Source organism: Nuphar pumila, chromosome 2 (assembly GCF_984573655.1).
Source record: "Nuphar pumila chromosome 2, dmNupPumi1.hap1.1, whole genome shotgun sequence".
Classification (NCBI taxonomy): Eukaryota; Viridiplantae; Streptophyta; class Magnoliopsida; order Nymphaeales; family Nymphaeaceae; genus Nuphar; species Nuphar pumila.
The window spans coordinates 75,930,683-75,937,957 of NC_143250.1; the positions used below are offsets into that span (position 1 = coordinate 75,930,683).

Below are 7,275 nucleotides of genomic sequence, written 5' to 3' on the forward strand. Positions count from 1 at the left end.
CTTGACTTCCGAACAAAGATCTACGTTTACAAACAGATCTTTTCAACTTGTGCACTCGGATTTATGCTGCGATGCCACAGATCGCTGTCCGACTCAAAGCACGAAGTATCCAGCGATGGCAACAAATCCTTTCCTTATCTATTGATTATTTGCATCGCTGTAGTAAGCGATGGCAAACAATCGCTGTATTTGTCTTCGCCAATACTTTGCGCGCTATTCTTTCGAAGCGAAGACAAATACAGCGATTGCGAGAACAAAGATCTCTGTAATAGTAATTTCAATTGTAATCATTGCATTTTTGGAAAAATGAGAAGCTTGACTTCCGAACAAAGATCTACGTTTACAAACAGATCTTTTCAACTTATGCACTCGGATTTATGCTGTGATGCCACAGATCGCTGTCTGACTCAAAGCACGAAGTATCCAGCGATGGCAACAAATCCTTTCCTTATCTATTGATTATTTGCATCGCTGTAGTCAGCGATGGCAAACAATCGCTGTATTTGTCTTCGCCAATACTTTGCGCGCTATTCTTTCGAGGCGAAGACAAATACAGCGATTGCGAGGACAAAGATCTCTGTAATAGTAATTTCAATTGTAATCATTGCATTTTTTGGAAAAATGAGAAGCTTGACTTCCGAACAAAGATCTACGTTTACAAACAGATCTTTTCAACTTGTGCACTCGGATTTATGCTACGATACCACAGATCGTTGTCTGACTCAAAGCACGAAGTATCCAGCGATGGCAACAAATCCTTTCCTTATCTATTGATTATTTGCATCGCTGTAGTCAGCGATGGCAAACAATCGCTGTATTTGTCTTCGCCAATACTTTGCGCGCTATTCTTTCGAGGCGAAGACAAATACAGCGATTGCGAGGACAAAGATCTCTGTAATAGTAATTTCAATTGTAATCATTGCATTTTTGGAAAAATGAGAAGCTTGACTTCCGAACAAAGATCTACGTTTACAAACAGATCTTTTCAACTTGTGCATTCGGATTTATGCTGCGATGCCACAGATCGTTGTCCGACTCAAAGCACGAAGTATCCAGCGATGGCAACAAATCCTTTCCTTATCTATTGATTATTTGCATCACTGTAGTCAGCGATGGCAAACAATCGCTGTATTTGTCTTCGCCAATACTTTGCGCGCTATTCTTTCGATGCGATTTTGTTGGATATACTACCTTAAACATAAGCATGAAGTTTTTGCATCGTTTAAGACATATCATATGATGATTAAAAATCAATTTAATGATAATTTAAAAATCTTTAGAGTTGATTCCGGAGGAGCGTATCTTTCAAATGATTTTAAAAACTATCTTGAAAACCATAGAATAGTTCATCATAGATCTTGTCCAAAAACACTACAACAAAACAGTCTAGCTAAAAGAAAACATAGGTATATTATTGAAACAACTAGAACAACTAGAAGCAAAAACTCGCTATCTATCGATTTTAACAAATTCAACCACGAACCGCAAGTCGTCAATGACAAACGACTATAAACTCTCCAAAAACCCGACATTGTGTAGATCAGGTCATGCAAAGAGACATGCCAACTAAGTTAATAGCCCACACGAGATTCCTGTGTCCCAAACCAATCGGTCGACTGCATCGTAGCCTGTCATGAAAGAGAAAATATTAGACACTGAATTAAGTTTCGCAAGAAATGCCTACCTCCTCGCAACATCAATAACATACCAAAAGCCTTGTAAAACTGTAGCGATCGTTGCCGGAAATCTGGTCGGGAAGAATGTAGGTTTGAACGTTTGCCGGTACTTCTGCAGGGTATTGCTGCATGATGGACATTACACGACTTAGCTATTTGACAAGCTTCACGCAATGGGGAGCAATATAATGTTTTAGATACTTGCTCATTCGAAGGGCTTTGTTGTTTTTTATTACAGGTTGGTTGTTTCTTAGTCCTTTTCTTGCCAACCAATTCTAGTGTACCCTTTTCCCTCCGACGACTGCGATCAGAGGCAGGTTTTCTTTTGATACCCTTTGCTTCATGAATATGTCCATCATAATCAACAACGTTCACTACTGACTTGTTGAAGATAATGTTTACGCTTCGGCGCAACTTCTCGGGAGTGTCAAGCGAGACATGATTTTGACCTACGTTGTTCGATCCCATTTTCTTCGGCTGGTATTCATTCGCTGCAAAGACTTAATGTGAATTAACTCCACGTTTTCAAGTAACTCCGTTGCAGCTTTTCTCGTACATGCATAGCCTTCTTCGCTTCTCGATGCCAAATCAGCAACATGCATGAATGACCTACACAGTTGTTGGTAACGGGAGGCTATGTGGCACTTCTCGTCAACACCAGATTTACTCGCATTGTCCATAACGAGCATTTCAATCTTCGCGCGTCTCGTCCATCTTCGCATTACGTAAGACTCAGGTATTTCTTGTATCTTCTCTTGATTGAGTGCCTTTAATGCATGACAGCATAGGATACCTTTGAATTCATACATTTTGCACGAACATTCTACCCTTCCGTTGTCGACATTGTACGTGACATGCGCTTCTTGCCTTTCCTGATACTTTTCGCCCTGACAAAAAATATGGTATTTGTGCATATTCTCGGTTTGCACCAGTTCTTCTATTCTGCAATTCATGACATGAAACACCTCTTTCTTGATCCATTCAAATACAGTTAGTGTATACAGAGTTGCAGGTCGCATCAATATTTTCATGCCAAAAGTTAGAGGTCGTGTATTGGAGCATTTCACGTCTTGTTCAAGCTCATTCTGTCTTAGACCGTCTACAAATAATTCATATTGTTCCATGAAACGAAACATTGTTAAACATGAATACAGGGTTTTCTTCAGCGTGGCATGCATAGATTCGGCTCTTTGTGTGCTTATCATACCTGCACAAAAGTATTGTCTTCCATATGCCAATGCCCACTTCTCTTTTTCTGTATATAAATTTTGTAACCACAGACAGTCAACAAGGTCGTATGTCTTAATCATTTTGTCCCAATCTGACTTAAAGGTGACCTCGTCTACGCTATGAAGTACACACCTTGTAAAATGTTTGTCAAACCCTGTATTCTGATTAAATATGTGTCCTATGTTCTTTGCTGCATTTTGAAAGATATGTCACAAACACAGGCGATGATGTGCATCTGGCCACACATGAAGCACTGCAGCCGCAATTGCGTGATCACCATCTGTGAGTACAGTTTTAGGATGCTTCCCGTTCATTGTCTGTGTAAATACTCTGAACAACCACTCAAAGGTTTCCTTGGTCTGGTCATACACAAAAGCACCGCCTAATATACAACTCTGTGCGTGATGGTTCACTCCCACAAACTGCGCAAATGGCCATTGTTCAGTGTTAATCTTTACTGTAGTATCAAACACAAGCACATCATTGAAGCATTCATAATCTAATCTAGACCTTGAATCTGACCAAAACATATTCACGACATATCCATCTGCGACCACTTGAATTGCACTAAAGAAACCATGTTCATTGTTGATTTATTTTGTAAGTAACGAACCAAACAACATATTTCTCTGTTCTTCATGTTATCTGTCATCTTCCTGCTCAAGTGGTTTCTAAGATCCAAAGGTGTGAATGGCACATTTTCGCGACCACCATCTATGCGGGTAAACAAATTATATGTCTTCCTTGGTGCAATGCCGGCGCTATCGGCTATTTCAGCCATTGCAGCATGAGCTACAGTTACTTTACGATGTGACCTTAGCATAGGAGTCATAAATGATGCAGATAAATCATGATTATGATCACTGATTAAAGTACGCACGACAAATTTCTCATTCGGATGTCTTCTCAAAACCAATCTCGCCTGACATCCACATCTTGATTCTGGCGTGCTCCTAGTTGGATTTCCCATTAATTTCTTCCAACCATGCTTGGAACAGACATATGTCTTTCTAACCAAGACACCCTGTGCATTTTTTGACCAAGAAAACCTTCTCACACTGAAGCCAACTTTTAAGGCATAATCATTGTAAAATTTATATGCATCTTCTTCGTTATTAAAATGCATTCCTTCTATAGGAACATAGTCAAGTGCAATTCCATGTACATTCCCAGTTCCTACGGTTTTCTTAAGTGTACTGACATCAAAATCAGGATCATTACTGAATTGCATTTCTTCTCCTGGAACATTGAAGTCAGGTGTACTTCCGTGTACATTCCCGGTGCATACACTTTTATTATGTGCGCTGTCATGGTAGTCTACCTCATCATTGAATTGCATTTCTTCCACTGGAACATTCAAGTCAATAGTGGGTCTAATGCCTGCACCTTTCTTTTCATGTGCATCGTTAGTGCAGATGTTCAATTCTTCAGTTGGGTCATAAGTATAGATATTCAATTCTCCAGATCTTTCTATTGATTGAGCTACATCGTCTTTATTACAACCTGATGATAAGCTTAATAATGTTTTAAGCAATATATCAATTTGTGTTTGCAGTAACATGGCAAACAAGTCGATATTATCTCACAAAAACGAGAGTTTGTTACTAATACAGCGATTTGAGATACAATGCATATGATGAGTGAATGTAGGATACCTGATGGGGTAGAGGCCCTTCCTAGCATCTGCAAACAAGCATTCCTGTCAACAGGTCCCAGCGTCTTACAAATATCGATAAGTTTTCAACCTTCGTAAGAACAAGATCTACCTGCAATAACCAAACAAAGCCTTAATGACACACAAGACGACATGCCTTCTTCATCGATAGCATGATGCTGGGAAGCTACTCACGCCGCCTTGATGGAACTGGTTGGAATGTTTGTGCATCATTGCTTTCTTCCTTAATGCCTAACAACAACGACAAATAAAAGAAGACAGTGGAATGTTTTGTAAGCAATATATCAATTTTTGTTAGCAAGCGGCATAGGTTTACTACGATTTAATCAGGATGCATATAAGAACGGATACCACTAGGGTTACGCAAGTCAAAGCAACAATTTAATGAATGAAAGTATCAAAGCAAGTGCGGTTTGATGTTTGCTTGTGCTGAGCATCGACGTGTCGCTTACCATGCCAATAAAATAAACATGTCGTACATGTGTGTTGACGATAACGCTCTCATAATATCCACGAGGCTCTAAAGCGAGTTCAATAGAAGTCGCTGAGAGAGCAACGATATGCATGCGAAAATCGCCCCGCCATGCGTGTCAAGATGTGTTTCTGCACCCAAACGTTTTCAAAGTCTGTGTACAAATATCTTACAAATACATATTACAAAATATATAATATCTTACAAAACGATATGTATAGCGATTTGTCAGATATTGAAAATCGATACAGCAGTTCAGTTTTTATAACTTATAACTCGACGATACAAAAACATACTATCTAAAAGGTCGATAAATATATCGCACAATAAATTACAAATCGATAAGGAAGAACTTGAACATAATAGCAAACAAATCGATATTAACTAACAAAAATGTATCTCACAAAAATGAGAGTCTTACTAATATAGCGGTTTGAGATACAATGCATATGATGAGTGACTGTAGGATACCTGATGGGGTAGAGGCCCTTCCTAGAATCTGCAAACAAGCGTTCTTGTCAACAGGTCCCAGCGTCTTACAAATATGGATAAGTTTCCAACCTTCGTAATAACAAGATCTACCTACAATAACCAAACAATGCCTTAATGGCACACAAGACGACGTGCCTTCTTCATCGATAGCGTGCCTTGATGGCACTAGTTGAAATGTTTGTGAATCATTGCTTTCTTCCATGATGCCTAACGACAGCAGTAATGAAGAGAAGACACTGGAATGTTTTGTAACACTGGAACGTTGATAATGGGAGCACCGTTACAGCAGATGGCGCAGGCGAACGTCTCCACTTTAAATGGTTAACATCGAACTTTCTGAAATTTCTGCTTTTTTGTCCTTTTCCCCACCCGTCGTTTCACAACTTTTGAATGGAGGATATTTTTGTCATTTCCTCGAACCGTCATTTCAGGACAAGAAAAGCAAGTAAGGGTGATTAAGTCTTTGCAACATCACCAGAGTCCGATGCAAAGTTATGTCAACATACACGGGAATACGAGCCCCATGTGCATGAATACGTGGCGCTCATTCGATCCCCCGAACACGGACGTGGGATTCAGTGAATCATCGGGGGCGAACATAAACAACCCCGACTACTAAGAATGAAAAACAGCAATCACTATAAACCTATACTCACTAATGAGCATGGAATTGAGTTCAACCTGCTGGGCACAGATTTCCAAAGCAAGGCAAAACACAAAAAATCCCATATGAAATCCCTAATATAAACCATAAAGAACCCAAAAAAAATACTCAGAAAATATTTCCCTATCTGTTAACCATCACCAATAATCGATCCACCACACAACCAACACCCAGTAAGAAATAAGGGAAACAAAATCCCAAAGGATGAAACGACCATCAGTTCAGCAGAATCCATTATCAAGATATGATATATACAAAATGCACTCTAAAACCCTAATTTCCGAAATTCTTACTCGTCCCCGAGCCGAAACCACTGGGTCAACTGCAGCTCAAACGGAGAACAGTCCGCTGAAGAATCGAAGCAGCATCAGTTTAACTATTATTAGATTCCGAAATTCGATGCAATCAGGATGGGAATTAAATGGGGAGGGAAAACAATGAACTTACCTATGGTGTGGGTCAATGGATGGGGTGTCCGATTGATGGCTAGCGGAAATGGCTCCTATTGGTGGTGCCATCGTGATAGAGAATGGGGAAGTCTGGCAAAAAACAAAGGGTTGACAGTGGTGGTATCGGCCTCCGTTCGTCGCCCAAGAAGAGGAAAAAGGTGAAGGAGGAGAAGATGAAGAAGGAGAAGAGGGTAGAGGAATGGTGGTCGGTCTCCATTCGACGCCCGAACAGATGGAAGAGGTAAGTAAAGGGGGGGAAATGCGTGAAGAGTGGGGGAGAAAAAGGTTGGGTGCTCTAGTGGCCCCACCCTTGAAAATCCTTACCTCAAACCGGGTCTAATTTGGATCCGGCTTGGATCCAAACTGACCCGACACTAAAACGAAGCACGAAAAAGAAAAAAATTAAAAATAAAATACATAGTTATTTTTTCCAAACTAAGTAAACACAAAAGATCTAATTTATTCACAATATTATCTAAAACTATAATTAGTTAAAATTTTATTTATTATTTAAAACCTTTAAAACTCTATGTTTGGATCGATCCATTTGCATTTTAAATCTTTGAAATATGTTTAGAACCTATAATCCCTATTAAATTATTTATTTTGACAATATT

At 39.5% G+C, this 7,275-nt stretch overlaps 1 long non-coding RNA gene across 1 annotated transcript; it reads right to left on the reverse strand.

Annotated features, from left to right (window-relative positions):
- Positions 1-6,325: 6,325 nt before the first annotated feature.
- LOC149845782 (uncharacterized) lies at positions 6,326-6,886 on the reverse strand. The gene is made up of 2 exons (XR_016430472.1): positions 6,657-6,886; positions 6,326-6,557 (listed from the first exon to the last, which is right to left on the reverse strand). It is a non-coding gene; the product is annotated as an uncharacterized LOC149845782 (long non-coding RNA).
- Positions 6,887-7,275: the final 389 nt, after the last annotated feature.